This window comes from Mytilus californianus, unplaced genomic scaffold (genome assembly GCF_021869535.1).
Source record: "Mytilus californianus isolate M0D057914Y unplaced genomic scaffold, xbMytCali1.0.p SCAF_5, whole genome shotgun sequence".
Lineage (NCBI taxonomy): Eukaryota > Metazoa > Mollusca > Bivalvia > Mytilida > Mytilidae > Mytilus > Mytilus californianus.
Window position 1 is genome coordinate 28,150,528 of NW_026262701.1, and position 21,498 is coordinate 28,172,025.

General features: G+C 32.9%; 1 long non-coding RNA gene across 2 annotated transcripts; it reads left to right on the forward strand.

Annotated features, from left to right (window-relative positions):
* The first annotated feature begins 229 nt into the window (after positions 1 to 229).
* On the forward strand, positions 230 to 19,571 carry LOC127702947 (uncharacterized). 2 transcript variants are annotated; one of them, XR_007982580.1, is made up of 6 exons: positions 230 to 316; positions 420 to 468; positions 4,646 to 5,184; positions 6,402 to 6,439; positions 18,839 to 19,062; positions 19,464 to 19,571. It is a non-coding gene; the product is annotated as an uncharacterized LOC127702947 (long non-coding RNA). The 2 variants fall into 2 exon arrangements; XR_007982581.1 differs by lacking the exon at positions 4,646 to 5,184 and having other exon boundaries at positions 236 to 316.
* The last annotated feature ends 1,927 nt before the right edge of the window (positions 19,572 to 21,498 follow it).

A 21,498-nucleotide genomic window follows, 5' to 3' on the forward strand; every position in this document is an offset into this window, starting at 1 on the left:
GAAGAACGCCAAGTTTCTTTGGTCCTATGTATTGTATGAAGTGAGCTATACACGTAGGATTGTGGTTTCAAAATGACATTAAACATTTGGTTACCCATTTAAACAAATTATCGATTATGTAACCTTTATCACCATGATCATAAAATCAGTTACGCTATTGTTTTTTTTATTCCCGATGCACAAGTTTAAACACTGAACGTTTTGAAAAATCGTAAAATACAGGTAAATATTTGTATTTAGGGACGCATACGACTAGGAACTAAAAGTTACCTGTTCACTTAGTGCATACAGAGATAAGAATAATTCGAAAGTTCAGGTAAAATGTTTCATCTAGTTGAATTTTCGTAGAATTTAACACTCATTAAAACTCAGAGTGACATGTAGCTAATGTAGTTTCAGTTGTGTCCTTTATTTTTTAGGCATTGTTACCAAGCAAAGATTCGAACAATGGCATTAATTGTTATTGGGGTAAGATATCTTAATATATTTTCATTTACTGAGTTAAACCACAGGACATAAATCAAAACATCTATAATTTTTATATTTGAAGGTTTGAAATTTCCTTTTAATGTTGAATGTAGAATATTGAACGAACTCGACACCCACTTTAAACAAACTTCCAAAATTTAGGATTTTTTTTTTATCTTTTTGAATTCATACCAATATAATCCTTTAAATTTTTCGTCCTGGGAGAGCTCTGATACATTTCAGTATACTACATTCTGCTATAATAGTTAAACTGATAATAGAGACACTCGTGTAAGTAACATTACAAATATAAAATCATTACTTATATACTATCCCTGCCACATGATGTTTGTTGAAAGCTTTGAAATTCACCGAATTTCATCAGAGATGATATTTATTATCATGGAAGTATAATTATACGTGCATACATACTAATAGAAAATATTACATGCAGATTTTTCAGGCCCTGTTTTTCAATTATGTCTCCTTAGCTTTTGATGTGCCTTTTCTAAGTTATAAACATCGTCAGTATACGTAGATGTAGTAGTCATACTTTTATTCTTTAAGTTGTTTGGATTATTCCGTTGTAATGTCTATGTACACAGATCTTTGATAAGGTCTTTTAAATGTATACAAAATTTAAATACTCGATTTAGAGCTTGACATATTATATAGACCTGTATATTGTTGAAGACTATGTGTTACCAACTACATGTAGATTTAGGTTGGTCCTAGACTGCTGGCTCATTGCATGACGTGAAAAATCCAACAGTTCCTTTTATTCATACCTCTTGTTTTTGGAATTATTAATTTTCCCCCAGTTTTCGAAGTGGAAGTCTGTTGTGTTATTTATTGTTATAACGTGAGGGTAACATAACGGAACCTTTTTGATAGTTTTGTGATCTTCGTTTATTTTAGAAACAGACAAAAGTTTCCATTCTGTGTTTTTTTTTGTGTAGGTTTATCCTTATTTACTGTATAGTTTCATATATTTTATGTTTAATCCAATACTGAATGATAGAAAGTGGGTTTGAACCGACCTCCGAACGATCTTAATGAGAAAAACCTGAATTGCACTACATAGTCGTAAAAATCTAATTATGGATGTTTTCTTTTATTTCTTTACTTTTTAAAACAATTTGACAATAGTCTCATCATGCATTTAGTGAGAAGTGAATGCCTGTGACATATTTTAATTGCTCATTTTTAAAAGTTGACGTATTCTTAAATCGTGCTATTTTTCACTGCAGACTTCATCAGTTGATATATTATGTGGAAATTATGTGTATCTTTAGGTATATATAACTAAATGAAATGACGAGCATAATGACAAATGATAAGATAAAAACACGACTTATTTAGCCTCTAAGAAAACCGAAAAGATTTTTGTCGCTTTTTCTTTTTCAAAATGGGTAAAAATTGGGTATTCGGTACTGTGATGTTACATGGCATAAAAAGTGTTTCATGTGTAACGCCAATGGCTTTCCTTCAACATTATTAAAACATCATTCTATGTTGATTGAATTATTTTTTGTATCCTCCGTGTGTTCAGCTTTGTTAATTTGTGTCATTGCTAGTAATAAAGAGCACTTAGTTAGTGTCATGCGAAACTTCAACCGTTTTCCGTCAATATTCTTTAAATTTTGCGCACAAATGAGATTTATTTTAATTTTTGGGATTATTTCACAGACGTTTTGGTTTAATACTCTTTGAGATAATAGTGTTCCGCTGGTCTTCCAATGTAATGACAAGAAGAGAAATTCATCTGTAGTATAAGACAAGCCTTCTCCAAATGCTTAAACTAAAAGTGACGTTCTTAAACCACAAGTTACTATTTTTCTTCTCTGTTGTAAATAAAAATATCATATCTTTTTCCAAGTTTATTTCAACTTAAAATATCAACTAGTGGTGATTTGTAGGTGGACAGACCATCAATTAGTCTCAGAACATTTTTTTTTCATATAATATTCATATTTAGTGTACAATTCAAAGTTTTCACTTGTATTAACCTCTTCCTTTTGCAAGCAATACCTCTTTTCCCTACCCCCCACGTGGAGGTGGAAGTAAGATTAAGAGTATCATACATTCTTAAAAAAAATCCTTTAAATAATATCAGTCCCGAGGGTATCATCAGCTCAGTAGTCAATACGTCGGCACTGAAATGATTGATAACAACCCTATCTTTTATTGTCCGTCTAAAATCAATAGCCAAATTCATCTAAAATCAACTTTGCCTGCGGGAGTTGATTTCTTAGTGTCGTAATAATTTATAAATTTATAAACGGACAATTTAAGATATGTTTGTTATAAAACTTGACAATACCGAAGTACTAACTACTGAGCTGATAATATTGAACTGAACGTCCATCAACAGCGGTATCGACCACATGCACTTGTTTCTATCCATGGGAAGAACCACTATCGACGTTTATTTAGGAGAAGGTACCCAACTACTTTTTTCACCTCTCCGCTTCAAAACCTTATTTTGCTGGTCATAAAGTTCTTCAACTGTTTCGGTTCGTGTACATCCTTTGCTTTTCAAATATTAGGCTAAGAGCGTTCCTGATGGAGGTAAATGCAGAAAAGCGCTTCGAACGCATGAAATTTATAAAATGTTGTCATTTTTTTACAACACTATGTCAATAACTCTGCTGGTGGACTATCAATACTCCGTCTTGTGTATTCAAATTTCAAACAATATAATGGAGTACTATTTTTGGATTCGGTATCGGATTCGGTTTCGGTATCGGCTTATGGTGAACATGTCTATTGAAGGCAAATCCGGAAAGCGCAGAAATTTATAAAATGTTGTCATTTTTTATATGAATGGTATACGTCTCCGAGAGATAATCAGCTTTTTTCCTTCTCGCATCGTCTTACTGCAGCCAGTGTGTCCATGGGTCACATTTGTTTATAACCTAGAAAGCATGGTCAGGCGAACTTTTACCATAACTTTGCGTCCGTGGTCCGTAAACTTTTTTGTAAAAATATTTTCCTCTGAAACTGCTCAAGTGATTGAAACCAACGTTTGTCAGCTTTATGTATAGAATGTCCTCTGTGAATTTTGAGATTTCCCTTTAAGTTGATTAACCAACAAAGCAACTGTGGCTATAATGAAGATAGTGGTCAAACTACAGTGTTTGTTTTACAAATATCGGAAACTTAAGCAATAAGAAAAGGAAATTTAATGGTGAGCACAACAAGTTCGATCTATTCCAGAAAAATTTCAGAAAAATCTGTTAATCTTTTATGGATTTGGTGTCCCTAAGATATATTTTTTACCATTTTTTACCATTTTTTCCAGTTTCTGACTGATATTTTAAAAGAGTAAATTACAAAAATGATCAGCAAACAAGATTTATCCAACCTTCAATTTGGAGTAACTCAATCACCTTTTTTTTTTGGAGTAATTGCCCTGAATGATCCATTTTTTCTAGTTTTTGGCTGTAATTCTTTTAACTATAGAAGTTTCCAATGTTGAAAGTGTTAATTTCAAAAATAATCAACACAACAAGATGTATCCACCCTTAAAATCCAACTACCAGTTTGGTGTTATTGTCCTTGAAATATATTTTTTCCAATTTTCGCAGTTTTTGTTGTTATTATAAAATTTATAGGAGATAGATTAAAAGTATTATAGCAAAAAAGAACAAAATCGACAAGGTCTATTTACCCATCGAATCATTGCACCTAAAATATTAATGTTTACTTTTTTTTTTACAGTTTTGACTGTTATCTAAAAAAAAATACAGGGGTTAGTTTAAACATGTAAATTGCAAAACTAACACAAGAATAACTATTATGTGCATATACAATTCTTCATTAGCAGTCTGACTATTTTCACCATGTGAAGGATACAGGCACACTTGTGTCCTTGTAATATATCTATATATATATTTATCTTCTTGTTTACGTCTAAATCTAAAATGAAACTGTTTGAATTTACGTATTTTTTATACATCCTTTACATGGAATGGAAACTTTAATCAGCATTTGTGTTACAGGACAAAATGCATAAACTCGGTATATTCTTTTGGCGCAAATGAAATATAACCTTGTGGCGCAAATGCAATTAATGCTTCCTATTTTTAAATTGGCGCCTGTTGTTGTTCACGTTAAGAGGATATTAAAAAAGGAACAATCTCTGCTTTCTATATAGTTACCATTATTGTCGCAGGTTAGAGCAGTTGCAGTTGGTGTTGCAGGATATTTATCACATGTGCCAGCATTGATAAGTAACGCAATCGCATTCAAGCATAAAAATATGAAAGTCAACAACTTAAAAAATCTAAAGAAAGGGGATCATATAATATTTAAAAGGAAAGGACCTGGGCCTTCTCATCATGCCATCGTGGTTGATTTTAATGAAGCAGAGAATAAATATAGCATTATTCACCTCAGAAGCATCGAGGGATGTGGCAATTCTGGGTGTAAGAGCAATGCTTCGATAATGGAAGACACCAAAACATTTCATCCGGGTAAAGTAACTTTAAGACAATATGCAAAGAGTCAATTAAGAAGAGAGCAAATTGTCGAAAGAGCATATTCGTTGCTGAAGAAACTTGACAAAATCGATTACAATGCTCTAACAAACAACTGCGAACATGTAGCTACCTGGTGTATATTTGGGTACAATAGGAGCGAACAGATTGATGACGTAATGGCAATGTTAGGACCAATTGGGATGGTCCCTAAACTCGTCGAGAACATAAGCCGGTATGTTAGACATTGTTAAAATAAACGTAACTCTGGAAGCAGCATGAAATGATATGAACAATTTAAACAGATCGATTAAATTAAGTTTCAAGTTAAATGTGTTTTTGAGTGGAATGTCGTAGAAATATCTTGTCCCTAGTATTTAAATTAAAAGTATGAGCGAAATATTAGCAAAATGCAAATGAATAGACTATTTTGGTGTTAAAACAATAGTAAAGCAAGCTTATCAAACGTACGAGGATTACCATAATTCGTTGTATAGTATCATTGAAAATGTAAATTTGAGAATGTTCTGGATATATTACTTAATCATATATGTATAGATTATTATTTTGTATAGTCTAACTAATCTGACTGGTTCAGTAAGAGTCCAATCTTCAACAGTATTTTCAATGGTAGACTGAAAAAAGTGGATTGAAAATTGATATTGCACAGTTATATTTAAAATATCTAAAAATAGAAATACTTTGTGATGCAAAAGACAAAAAACTATTTTTTCTTCTTCTATTTTTGGCGTATTGACAATAATAATATAACAATTCTATTCTTTGTATGAGGTCAATACGAGGATATACTTTTCAAGTCGATATACCTTCGTATAGACCTCATACAATGCATTACGCTATAATTGTATATAATCTTAACAAGAGACACAAATCCCATGACATACTGAAAACATTACAATATGTAAAACGAACATCATCATTTCAGTTACTAAATATGAAAGGCTCTTCAAGGATGAAACTTTAAACCAACACCTTACATCAAGGCTGCCTAAAATTTAGACTTAGGCATTACTTTTTATATAAATTGATTACCTCTTTATAAGTTTTGTTTAAGAAATATTTACATTAAGACTTTGAAGGGAACACTTCTTGGACGAAACGTTAAGTAAATATTTGTAATGAATTCCGATTATCTGCTCAGATGTTTGAATACTAAAGCATCACTTTGGAAATTTCGTGCCAAATTTTGTCATCATTATCCGCAAAACAGTTTAAGCCTCTTATTCAATAAGCGGTATTTTCTCACTTTCCGACAGGTTAAGATTTTCTAAAATTTGTGAACTCGCTTTGCAAATGAATGTTTTCCCGTTCATAATTTATCTTTTTTTTTATATATTTATAATATTTTGTTATAAACTTGATCTCAAACGTGTTTATCGTTACTTAATTGTGTTATTGCCTAATTTATTGTACTATCACTTATCTATCTAGATTAGTGAAAGACGGTGATCCAGCTAACTAACTGTTATGTAAGTATGACTATATGAGTTTATTGATTTCACTAAGAAATATTTGTCCCGAGAAGTACACTCTACGATAAACATAAAAAGGAACGCGTATTTTAATACAAGTACATGTTTTTCAAATCCAAATTTTTCAATTACACAATTTTTTTTATTGAACAAATAACAGTCCACTCTTCTTATATTAGTGAATGAAAGTCAATTTATCACGGTTCAGCAAACAGTGAATGAACATCACGTACTATCAACACAGCTCTGCACCTCTTCGGTATAGACGCAATCAATTTGTGTTCGCACGATTATACAGCTAGACCAACATGTGATCAATTTGATTAAAGCACGGAGATTTGGAAGGGCATGGTAGCACTTTGATGTTGTTTTGTTCAGTTAAGTCTATTGTAAAACGAGGTGTGTGCGGCGTAGCGATGTCCTATTGGAATTATCTCCCTCTGTCGGTCAATTATGTGCATGAGGAAAGGTTGTCTCTGTACCTTACAGCCGTCACATTGTCCGGTACATTCACGAATTCTGTTTTTCGGCCATTTTAGAGATCACTGCCCACACCATGACACTTTCTTCATCGAAGTTATCCACTTCCTATACACATAAGGAAGAGAAACGTTTATTCTAGTGCCTTATAATTTTATCCGTATTCTGCCATCACATCCCACAGCAACAAACGAGACTCTTCGTTGAACGAATTTCTCTGCCTGTTTCGATATGTCCAGCCCTCAATCTGTTGCACCAACGAACTATTTTACGTCTTTGGAACGGCACCAGTTCCGCTTCGATATACGGCCTTTTGGTTTTTTTTCCCCAACTTTTCCGCACAAACTTTGTGATGCAATTTTGCGGAAAAAAATTTTGTTTGATCATTTGATAGATACATGTCAATAGTTTTAGAAAAGGTATCACTAAAAGGAATAGAAATTCTACTTTGAATCAAATTTTGTGGGAACATGTGACATGTTCATGCCCTTTTTGCAATATTTTATGGCAAATAAATGCAGATCGTTGCCATGAATACACGAATTTTAATTTCTGTATTTCACCATTTTAAGTATCGAAAATCAAATAGATTGAAGATCTGGATTACATACATACGTCATTAGAAAGCCAGGAAAAGAGGATGGTTTAACATTTTGCGGGTCATTTAATTTGAAATGTGGGGTGCTACCTAATGCCATGCTGCTGAAGACGGTTGGGGACTATTTGCGAGCCGATTCACCGCAATCTATGTGCGCCGGTTACAGTGGTTCATTCGTTAGGTGTTTGATATAGTACAGCAGCACCACCACCACCAACACGAACAACAGCAGTAGCATCTTCATTACTATCTTCGCTTTCAGGACTATCATGTTCAAATGTTTCATTATCAATAGCTTCGTCTAATTAGCTTTCCAAAAAGTTTTATATTTCCTGATGGGTTATTTAACGGCTTATTCGTAGTCCATGCCATCGTTAACTAGTTCTGTGATAATTTTAATGACTTTACCTTACAATTTACCATTTTGCAATTGCAGTAAATATTGAATGTCACTGCTATATCTGGAGTTAATTCATATCTTAGTCTTTTAGTTTCCGATTGACCTTACGTCTTGCATGGTCTCCACTCAAGTTACATCCATGTATTTATCAACTTTTGCATCCGATTTATCTTTATTTGCCTCTCTAGCAAGTTCGGCTTATTTTGTGAAATCAAGATCTTCCCTATGTTCTATGTCAATTTCATCTACACGTGACTTCGTTTGGGAATGTCTTCAACCTCTGTTAATATCTGTTCTGATTTTTATGCTGATCTCCCAATAACCTATTTAGATCTTTTATAAAGCAATTATGTGATGTTTGTTATCCGAGATAACCAGGAGGTTTTCATATTGTGCATTCTAATGTTTTTTAACGTGTAAGAGAAAGACTTCGTTCTTATAATAGCTAAACAAATTGAATTTAACAGATATTTCGTTCTGTTTTTTCAAACTTTGGACGGAGTGTCGGTTAATTTAACACGATGTTATCAAAGTTCAAGCATGATGTATGTCCCTTGTATTTCCAAACCCGCTCTCCGTCATTTTTCGCTGGGTAAATTGGAGCCAGAATCGAGCTAATGAAATATTGTCGTCCTTGTTTTTTTTCACATTAATTATGACATGTTTAAATCTGAGTTTGATCGGAAGTGGAATATAAATTGCACATTTTAAGGGTCTGAAACGTTGCATGTGTATGCTTAGATTCGTCAATTTATTCCACCGTTCAATTACTCCCTTGTCGCTTATAGTATTCGAAAGAAATATACATCTTTTTGACAGATTCCTTCAATCCTTAAAAAAGTTTGCCTATATCCTTAAATTGTAAACTGGTCAGGCATTTATCCTGGAAATCCGGCCCTGCAGTTCCTATATCATCTCCTTTATGTCTGCTAATTGCCACTTCAGTCCACCTCTTGTTGTATTTGGCAAAACCTTTTGGAATTTGGTCCTAATTAATGCTCTTTAATTTCGAACTTTATTTGGCCTTTTAGTCACTTTTATTGAAACACCCGTTAACAAGCGTTGGTAGACTTAATTGTAACTATTATGGAGAGTAGCGAGTAATTATATTTTATCTATATACACAGTCGTAAGAGAATAAATATATGCGGTACATACTTGGATTCTATTAATAGACAGGGAATTTTCATATCTATAGGTGACTAAATGAAACTTAAAAAACAATACACAGCATATACGTATCCACAGTTATCACATACGTAATTAGTAACATAACACTTTACGATGAGCTTATCCTCAAAAGAAATTAATTGATCATGACTGAATCAAATTCAAAGTTATAACACCTAAAGATGACGTCAGATGGTATCCTCACTATATCATCTCTCCCATTTTGTTTAACATGTACAAACCTATAGTTATAACCCTTACTTCCCCTACTACTTACATCATTCTAAGGTTTTTATAGCCATATTAAAAAGAAATTGACAGAAACTGACAACTTGTATAACAAAAAAATGGAATATGGTATATGGTAACCAATGAGATGACTATCTACAAAAACCAAAGCTAGGGATCATGTTAACGGCTGTAGGTTACGGTATGGACTCCAACAATAAGAAATACCCTAACCCAAATAAAAAGTGTAGGGGTCACAAATTAAGTGAAAATCCAAAAGAGAGCATAACGCTTATAAAATTAAACAAATAACATGTAACATGGCTAACAGAAACATTAATCACTGCTCTAACTGGTGATAGACACATAAAGAATGTTGATTGATAAAGCATGTTTGTGAACGCTCAATCCTCCTTTAACATTGGACTGTGGCATAACAGATACAAAAGTACCGATCTAAAGAGTACATAAAAAATGTACTTGTAGTCACTGATGAATGGTAGTTTATAGAGAAATTTCGAAATATCACAAAAAGGAAAAAGCTACAATATTAAAATGCTATTACTAAGATAAGGACATTCTAAAAGTCAACAGGACTGTGTTATGTATAAGATAAGTGTTATTGCATACCGTACAAAATGAAAGAAACAGATTAATGGGGGCAACTAGAAGTTGTCCAGTACAGCAAAATCAATATATTCATAAGAATTCGTTATTAAAATAACTGAAGTATTATCAAGATAGAAAAGAAAAATATTTTGATCAATGTTACAGTATCAATTTACAAGATTTCGTATTTCGTCAAATTATGTACTTTAGTGTTCTAAAAACAATGTTTTTAATCTAAGCTGTTTTTAGTTTGTTCTCTTTTCAGCATTACCAAACACAGAATACTTTTAATAACATATAGAAGAATTTGTAATGTCAAAATGTAGATTAGGTTAACTTTTTAATGTGATAATTTCATGTTATCAGCCCGAGAGCCGACAGAGCCGACACGATCTTCAAAAGTGATGAATCGTCACCTGGACTTCTCTCATCCGGCAGAAAAACTAAATGCTAAAAAGGGGAGTGTTTGTCACTTAACTTTAAGCGAACAACAATCAAATCAATCGTTTAATTTATTGCTAACGGCGGACACCTAATAATTTAATAACCGAAAAAAAAATATTCGTTATGTTTGATATCTGGGCCGGACATTTTGTTTATGTCGAATTTTCGGTACACTAATTAATTTCGGTGTTTATGAAAAATGCAATTTAAGTTAGTAGGATTTAAGAGTCGACAGCAGTAATAAAGATTTGATTTACTGTAGCATATATCGTCGTGTGAATCTTGTACATGTAGTGGTATATGTCCATTTTTGATAAAAATTTATATTTGAGATCCAAATGCAATGGTTTATCTCCCTATACAACTATGATACGAGATTTCTACACTCTACCAGTTTTTGTGAGAACTACAATGTTCTATCTTCTCCCTCCCATTGAATTATAATGGCTTATTTTTATAAAGTTGTATCGCAACTTTTTTTCACGTTTTTTTTTTGTTTTTTTTTTGCTGTTGAATAATTGTTATCAAAATAATCTAAGAAGTACTATGATTAAATGGTTTGCATGATTTGAACTCAGTCTATGAGAAAAATTTAGAAAATCCAGCCGCACAGAATTGGGGATATTACAAAGATGAAAAATCCAACGGAAATATAGGGATAAATTTTTGCTGTTGTATAATTGTTATCAAAATAATCTAAATAGTACTATGATTAAATGGTTTGCATGATTTGAACTCAATCTATGAGAAATTCTTTGAAAATCCAGCCGTACAGAATTGGGGATATTACAAAGATAAAAAATCCAATGGAAATATAGGGATAAATTTAAAACTACATTATTTGTAGTGAAAGGTTCTATCTCCAAAAGGGGATGCTTTATTTATCTTTGTAACATGAATGGTAATTTTTACTTTGATGTTCTAGCGAGTTAACTTCAGTTATGTTTAGAGGAGTGCGTTAACTGAATGATTTTTTTAGTTATTGCACTCTCCAATCCCACCGTTGACCACTTCTCGTTTGAATAGCAAAGAATTGGAGGAGCTTAAACCAGTGCTCTAACTTTCATCTTAGAAGTTGTTAATGCACAGTCTGGCTCCGCCTCCTTGGGGTAGTAATTAATGAACGAATAAAACAAAATGAAATAGAAATGACTATAAATTTGCCTACTAATATTTTGCTTGGATACCTGTTCTATCGTGTCGAAATTAATAATACTAGAACACACCCGCGACATCGCGGGTCCGTGACTGAATTAAATTACCTACGCCTTATTTTTAGCCTTGATTTTTAGTTTCGTATTGTCATTTGATAAAGTCATGCTGATTATAAGGTGCGCACAGTTTTCTCTGCTTTCAAAATCTTTCTGTTTGAATCCGTCCTGTTTTTCTTACTACAACCAGAAACTCCTTGTAGATATATTTTTTTTGGCCAATGATTGAATTTAGTAGTGTCAATCTTTGTATACTGACGAAGTTCAGGTGTGTATATAGCAAAATTGTAACCCCAAATACACTGTTTGGCGGTGCGCCTGACAAAGGCAGAATGTACAGATTAGGTAAAAGATGTAACATGTGCAGTACTTCGACTGAGCATGCGCGAAAGCGTATAAGACACGGATCGATAACGGTCTCCGAATTTGGATATTTTCTCAAAAATTGGCGTTTTCTGTGGAAAAAAGATTGTTTCTAAGACAAATTTAAGAAGTTCAAAACACTACATTTATACGTCATATCACAAATAATTCCGACTTTGTATGGTTTCAGAGGAGTTGCGGCTCAATGAAATCGGTCTCTTCCTTTAGTAGTATAGATTCCAAAAAATATTTGTCACTGGATGTTAAGTAATTTTCTTCATTATATAAGGGTCTATTTCCGTGAATTGATCATGCTTCAAATATTTGTCCCTGGAACTTACACGCATTCAACACGCAACCATTGCAATCAATTAACTGATATTTTCCCAGTTCTTGGGAATGAAAGAAGAGTATTAATTACCTTCATAATTGGTATTAGGAAATGTTTCCTTTTTATCACAACGTCAAAACTCCTTTGAAACTACACGTCCTTTTCGGGTTTGAGGGCAGATAAACATCCAATAAAATTTTGCATCACCACCATCCCCCTCCCTCTCCCTCTTATTAAAGAATTTTCGAGAAGAAAAAATATTCAATAACACATAAATGACTATCGAGTATGAATCCCACGGCAACAATTCATTTAAGTTTAAACGTACCAATCCAACTGACATCTGCTGCGGTATCACGCCACCATTTGATTGACATATTGAAAAGTGCAGTAAAGTTTTATTGGTCAGGATTTAACCTTTGATATATGTCATAGCCCATCAATGTTACCAATCATATATAGCCACGCCGTAGTCATTAACATATTTAATCTACTCAAAGCTAAGCTTTTCATGAAATAAGTTAATTCATAAAAGGCGTGCTATATATAACAAGTTGCTTGTTTATTAGATGAACAATCGAACAATTACGTAAATGTGTTTCCTATATAACTTTTATGCCTCAGTCGAATATTTATGATATTGAGCTTTTAAACTTTTATTTAAATGTTTACCACTACTACCAAATGGGAAATACATCATTATAAAATTCACACGACGATTTTTTTATGCAATGTATTTCAAAACCATTTTTTACATTCTGTTTCGTTTTTAGCGTAATGTATGTACTTACAATTTAGCCAATTTTTGAATTTCGAAATTTGGCATTCTTTTGAATGACTCATTTGCTTCAATAATTTAAACTCTTAACGTCTGTTGTGTAATGTTTGTGGAAATAAAACAAGACTTAGTACAAAAGTTGAATCATAATTGTCTTGCAATTTTGTTATTTATCTTATAATGTCTAGAACTTGTTTTAATTATACAGAAGTGAATCAGCAGAATTACTGGATGGGAGCAACAGATTTCAAGGAGGGTGATTGGAGATGGGTGAATGATCTGTCTAAAGTAGATTTTACAAGTTGGCAATCGAGTCAACCTGATAATTCAGGAGGCAAAGAGGACTGTGGTCATTTCTGGCATGGATACAACTATAAATGGAATGACCAGCATTGCAATGATAACTTTGCGTTTATTTGTGAAAGCCCTCTGGTATTTATTATTCATTTAGTTTCATATCTCTTTGTTATAATTGATTTAGTACAAAAAAAAGTCATTTATATATAAAGGTCATTGTACAAGAAGGGTACATTAAAATTTTGACCACTTACATAGCAAATCTATATCTATATGGATCTCTAGATGCTTTCATTGATCAACGATAACTCGTTCGATGTGAACCGCCGTGTCATCCAACGTATAAAAATACAAAATAGTAATGGGGAAATGTTATAGTTACGTTAAATCATAGGTCAACAATTGCAAAATGAATGTTGTAGACATGGGAATACATACCAAATCGATTTCATGGTTTTTTATTGTCATTTCCTGAATGATATTTGATTTAATTTTTCTTTTTAACAAATACTAATCTTTTTACATTATATTGCAGGGTTCTAATTGTCTTCCATACTCAAGACTGTTAAAGAGTGCTGTTAGTAGAAAGTAGCAACATGCAACCTGTCGTGAAAAATTTGAAATGATAAAAGTTTGATTCATATTTGAGTTTTTTTATTTATATATTTCTATTTCTAGTTCAAGCATGATGTATGTCCCTTGTATTTCCAAACCCGCTCTCCGTCATTTTTCGCTGGGTAAATTGGAGCCAGAATCGAGCTAATGAAATATTGTCGTCCTTGTTTTTTTTCACATTAATTATGACATGTTTAAATCTGAGTTTGATCGGAAGTGGAATATAAATTGCACATTTTAAGGGTCTGAAACGTTGCATGTGTATGCTTAGATTCGTCAATTTATTCCACCGTTCAATTACTCCCTTGTCGCTTATAGTATTCGAAAGAAATATACATCTTTTTGACAGATTCCTTCAATCCTTAAAAAAGTTTGCCTATATCCTTAAATTGTAAACTGGTCAGGCATTTATCCTGGAAATCCGGCCCTGCAGTTCCTATATCATCTCCTTTATGTCTGCTAATTGCCACTTCAGTCCACCTCTTGTTGTATTTGGCAAAACCTTTTGGAATTTGGTCCTAATTAATGCTCTTTAATTTCGAACTTTATTTGGCCTTTTAGTCACTTTTATTGAAACACCCGTTAACAAGCGTTGGTAGACTTAATTGTAACTATTATGGAGAGTAGCGAGTAATTATATTTTATCTATATACACAGTCGTAAGAGAATAAATATATGCGGTACATACTTGGATTCTATTAATAGACAGGGAATTTTCATATCTATAGGTGACTAAATGAAACTTAAAAAACAATACACAGCATATACGTATCCACAGTTATCACATACGTAATTAGTAACATAACACTTTACGATGAGCTTATCCTCAAAAGAAATTAATTGATCATGACTGAATCAAATTCAAAGTTATAACACCTAAAGATGACGTCAGATGGTATCCTCACTATATCATCTCTCCCATTTTGTTTAACATGTACAAACCTATAGTTATAACCCTTACTTCCCCTACTACTTACATCATTCTAAGGTTTTTATAGCCATATTAAAAAGAAATTGACAGAAACTGACAACTTGTATAACAAAAAAATGGAATATGGTATATGGTAACCAATGAGATGACTATCTACAAAAACCAAAGCTAGGGATCATGTTAACGGCTGTAGGTTACGGTATGGACTCCAACAATAAGAAATACCCTAACCCAAATAAAAAGTGTAGGGGTCACAAACTAAGTGAAAATCCAAAAGAGAGCATAACGCTTATAAAATTAAACAAATAACATGTAACATGGCTAACAGAAACATTAATCACTGCTCTAACTGGTGATAGACACATAAAGAATGTTGATTGATAAAGCATGTTTGTGAACGCTCAATCCTCCTTTAACATTGGACTGTGGCATAACAGATACAAAAGTACCGATCTAAAGAGTACATAAAAAATGTACTTGTAGTCACTGATGAATGGTAGTTTATAGAGAAATTTCGAAATACCACAAAAAGGAAAAAGCTACAATATTAAAATGCTATTACTAAGATAAGGACATTCTAAAAGTCAACAGGACTGTGTTATGTATAAGATAAGTGTTATTGCATACCGTACAAAATGAAAGAAACAGATTAATGGGGGCAACTAGAAGTTGTCCAGTACAGCAAAATCAATATATTCATAAGAATTCGTTATTAAAATAACTGAAGTATTATCAAGATAGAAAAGAAAAATATTTTGATCAATGTTACAGTATCAATTTACAAGATTTCGTATTTCGTCAAATTATGTACTTTAGTGTTCTAAAAACAATGTTTTTAATCTAAGCTGTTTTTAGTTTGTTCTCTTTTCAGCATTACCAAACACAGAATACTTTTAATAACATATAGAAGAATTTGTATTGTCAAAATGTAGATTAGGTTAACTTTTTAATGTGATAATTTCATGTTATCAGCCCGAGAGCCGACAGAGCCGACACGATCTTCAAAAGTGATGAATCGTCACCTGGACTTCTCTCATCCGGCAGAAAAACTAAATGCTAAAAAGGGGAGTGTTTGTCACTTAACTTTAAGCGAACAACAATCAAATCAATCGTTTAATTTATTGCTAACGGCGGACACCTAATAATTTAATAACCGAAAAAAAAATATTCGTTATGTTTGATATCTGGGCCGGACATTTTGTTTATGTCGAATTTTCGGTACACTAATTAATTTCGGTGTTTATGAAAAATGCAATTTAAGTTAGTAGGATTTAAGAGTCGACAGCAGTAATAAAGATTTGATTTACTGTAGCATATATCGTCGTGTGAATCTTGTACATGTAGTGGTATATGTCCATTTTTGATAAAAATTTATATTTGAGATCCAAATGCAATGGTTTATCTCCCTATACAACTATGATACGAGATTTCTACACTCTACCAGTTTTTGTGAGAACTACAATGTTCTATCTTCTCCCTCCCATTGAATTATAATGGCTTATTTTTATAAAGTTGTATCGCAACTTTTTTTCACGTTTTTTTTTTGTTTTTTTTTTGCTGTTGAATAATTGTTATCAAAATAATCTAAGAAGTACTATGATTAAATGGTTTGCATGATTTGAACTCAGTCTATGAGAAAAATTTAGAAAATCCAGCCGCACAGAATTGGGGATATTACAAAGATGAAAAATCCAACGGAAATATAGGGATAAATTTTTGCTGTTGTATAATTGTTATCAAAATAATCTAAATAGTACTATGATTAAATGGTTTGCATGATTTGAACTCAATCTATGAGAAATTCTTTGAAAATCCAGCCGTACAGAATTGGGGATATTACAAAGATAAAAAATCCAATGGAAATATAGGGATAAATTTAAAACTACATTATTTGTAGTGAAAGGTTCTATCTCCAAAAGGGGATGCTTTATTTATCTTTGTAACATGAATGGTAATTTTTACTTTGATGTTCTAGCGAGTTAACTTCAGTTATGTTTAGAGGAGTGCGTTAACTGAATGATTTTTTTAGTTATTGCACTCTCCAATCCCACCGTTGACCACTTCTCGTTTGAATAGCAAAGAATTGGAGGAGCTTAAACCAGTGCTCTAACTTTCATCTTAGAAGTTGTTAATGCACAGTCTGGCTCCGCCTCCTTGGGGTAGTAATTAATGAACGAATAAAACAAAATGAAATAGAAATGACTATAAATTTGCCTACTAATATTTTGCTTGGATACCTGTTCTATCGTGTCGAAATTAATAATACTAGAACACACCCGCGACATCGCGGGTCCGTGACTGAATTAAATTACCTACGCCTTATTTTTAGCCTTGATTTTTAGTTTCGTATTGTCATTTGATAAAGTCATGCTGATTATAAGGTGCGCACAGTTTTCTCTGCTTTCAAAATCTTTCTGTTTGAATCCGTCCTGTTTTTCTTACTACAACCAGAAACTCCTTGTAGATATATTTTTTTTGGCCAATGATTGAATTTAGTAGTGTCAATCTTTGTATACTGACGAAGTTCAGGTGTGTATATAGCAAAATTGTAACCCCAAATACACTGTTTGGCGGTGCGCCTGACAAAGGCAGAATGTACAGATTAGGTAAAAGATGTAACATGTGCAGTACTTCGACTGAGCATGCGCGAAAGCGTATAAGACACGGATCGATAACGGTCTCCGAATTTGGATATTTTCTCAAAAATTGGCGTTTTCTGTGGAAAAAAGATTGTTTCTAAGACAAATTTAAGAAGTTCAAAACACTACATTTATACGTCATATCACAAATAATTCCGACTTTGTATGGTTTCAGAGGAGTTGCGGCTCAATGAAATCGGTCTCTTCCTTTAGTAGTATAGATTCCAAAAAATATTTGTCACTGGATGTTAAGTAATTTTCTTCATTATATAAGGGTCTATTTCCGTGAATTGATCATGCTTCAAATATTTGTCCCTGGAACTTACACGCATTCAACACGCAACCATTGCAATCAATTAACTGATATTTTCCCAGTTCTTGGGAATGAAAGAAGAGTATTAATTACCTTCATAATTGGTATTAGGAAATGTTTCCTTTTTATCACAACGTCAAAACTCCTTTGAAACTACACGTCCTTTTCGGGTTTGAGGGCAGATAAACATCCAATAAAATTTTGCATCACCACCATCCCCCTCCCTCTCCCTCTTATTAAAGAATTTTCGAGAAGAAAAAATATTCAATAACACATAAATGACTATCGAGTATGAATCCCACGGCAACAATTCATTTAAGTTTAAACGTACCAATCCAACTGACATCTGCTGCGGTATCACGCCACCATTTGATTGACATATTGAAAAGTGCAGTAAAGTTTTATTGGTCAGGATTTAACCTTTGATATATGTCATAGCCCATCAATGTTACCAATCATATATAGCCACGCCGTAGTCATTAACATATTTAATCTACTCAAAGCTAAGCTTTTCATGAAATAAGTTAATTCATAAAAGGCGTGCTATATATAACAAGTTGCTTGTTTATTAGATGAACAATCGAACAATTACGTAAATGTGTTTCCTATATAACTTTTATGCCTCAGTCGAATATTTATGATATTGAGCTTTTAAACTTTTATTTAAATGTTTACCACTACTACCAAATGGGAAATACATCATTATAAAATTCACACGACGATTTTTTTATGCAATGTATTTCAAAACCATTTTTTACATTCTGTTTCGTTTTTAGCGTAATGTATGTACTTACAATTTAGCCAATTTTTGAATTTCGAAATTTGGCATTCTTTTGAATGACTCATTTGCTTCAATAATTTAAACTCTTAACGTCTGTTGTGTAATGTTTGTGGAAATAAAACAAGACTTAGTACAAAAGTTGAATCATAATTGTCTTGCAATTTTGTTATTTATCTTATAATGTCTAGAACTTGTTTTAATTATACAGAAGTGAATCAGCAGAATTACTGGATGGGAGCAACAGATTTCAAGGAGGGTGATTGGAGATGGGTGAATGATCTGTCTAAAGTAGATTTTACAAGTTGGCAATCGAGTCAACCTGATAATTCAGGAGGCAAAGAGGACTGTGGTCATTTCTGGCATGGATACAACTATAAATGGAATGACCAGCATTGCAATGATAACTTTGCGTTTATTTGTGAAAGCCCTCTGGTATTTATTATTCATTTAGTTTCATATCTCTTTGTTATAATTGATTTAGTACAAAAAAAAAGTCATTTATATATAAAGGTCATTGTACAAGAAGGGTACATTAAAATTTTGACCACTTACATAGCAAATCTATATCTATATGGATCTCTAGATGCTTTCATTGATCAACGATAACTCGTTCGATGTGAACCGCCGTGTCATCCAACGTATAAAAATACAAAATAGTAATGGGGAAATGTTATAGTTACGTTAAATCATAGGTCAACAATTGCAAAATGAATGTTGTAGACATGGGAATACATACCAAATCGATTTCATGGTTTTTTATTGTCATTTCCTGAATGATATTTGATTTAATTTTTCTTTTTAACAAATACTAATCTTTTTACATTATATTGCAGGGTTCTAATTGTCTTCCATACTCAAGACTGTTAAAGAGTGCTGTTAGTAGAAAGTAGCAACATGCAACCTGTCGTGAAAAATTTGAAATGATAAAAGTTTGATTCATATTTGAGTTTTTTTATTTATATATTTCTATTTATGGATGTGCATTTTTGTACAATTCCGTATAATTTCAAAACCCGATAGTATTAATAATGTGATTTTTGATAGGTTCAGGGAAAAAAAATTGGGTTATTCAGTTAACTATTAGCAATCAGCATGGATTTTGTGTTTTAGGCTTTAGCATGAAGTAGTCAGTTTCCAATAAGTTTGGTATTTTGTTCAATTAAAACTTGTTTTTGTTTTTATACAGATGTTGTACGTACTATCGTCACTTTGTAGCGCGATATCCTGGTGCACTGCTCGATCAGAAGCACGGGTTTGTCCACATTTCAAACCTTACCTTTCTTTACTATTGTTTAACGTTTTTGTCTGTACTGACAATGTTTGATCGTCAGTTCCACCGACATGTTTTTTAATATAATGATTGTTCAGGTTTTCACCAAGTTGACAGTTGTGGAACAAATCTAAAATCCGAAACGGCAATGAAAGGAAACAAAACGACAAGGGATCATAACAAAGCAAGAATCAAAGAAAAAAACCCTAGTCTGTCATAATTGTTAATTGTTGGGTTGCTGTTTCGTAGATGAATATCATTCTTTTTTATACCAAACCAATGCTGTGTAGGAAAATATGCATGTGCTTTTCTGTTTTAAAACATTCGGAAATGCTTTTAATCTTAGTATATAATGTTAAAGTATAAGCACTTCAGTTACAATGATCAAAAATATATTACATTTGATAATTTCTGATGATGAAAACCTCAATAGTTCACTGAGATATAAAAGCATTGTCACCTGGACTTCTCCAATCCGGAAGTAAAACACATGATATGCTTCGTGCCAATCTGAAGAGTCAAGTCCTTTCCATCTGATTTTTACAGTTTGTGCTTGTGTTGTGCTATTACACCACTGTCCCAGGTAACAGGAAGGTTGCTCGTTCACAAACATGTTTCACCCTGCAATATTATGTAAGTACCTGGCTTCAATTCAGTATATGTGGTTAGTTGCTGTCTGCATTCAAATTGGTTTTATTTTATTGTTTTGTAATGGATAAGGCCACTGTTTTTCTCGTTTGAATTGTTTTACACTTTATCATGTCGGGGTCTTTTAAAGGCGACGATACGGTATGGATTAAGTTCGTTGTTGAAGGCCATACAGTCAAGTATAGTTTCTTATATCCACCGTATGACTTCTCCTCAATTTTGTAATGAAAGGGGCGTCTGTTTGAATGTCCAGGATGTATTAATACACAGCCACGTCCGATCAAAATAAGAGCGTAATTTTCCGATGTTTCGTGTATGGATATTGTGACACTACATGTGCTTTAACAATAGATCTTTGCAACAACCCTGTGAGGGGTCTTCAGACGTCCTCTTGTAAGGATATTTTGTTTCTATTCATGATACTCTCCTTTTCATCGCCCTTCATCACTATCGACACACTTTGTCGTATTTTATTGTATTTTAATTTTTTTCGTTCTAAATAAGGATGAAGACATAATCTTTCAATCAGTTTAATTGAGGTCTGGAGCTGGCATGTCAGTAACTGCTAGGAGTCCTTTGTTTATTCATGTATCATTGTCATTTTGCTTAGTTTCTTTTGTTACCTATTCTGACATCGGACTCGGACTTCTTTTAAACTGAGTTTTACTGTGCGTATTGCTGTGTGTTTGTTTTTCTACATTGGCTAGAGGTATAGGGGAGGGTTGAGATCTCACTTAACATGTTTAACCCCGCCGCATTTTTGTGCCTGTCCCAAGTCAGGAGCCTCTGGCCTTTGTTAGTCTTATATGATTTTTAATTTTAGTTAATTCATATGTTTTGGAGTTTAGTATGACGTCCATTTTCACTGAACTAGTGCACATTTTTGTTTAGGGTCGGGATTTTCTCGCTGTGTTTAAGACCCATTGGTGGCCTTCGGCTGATTTCTACTC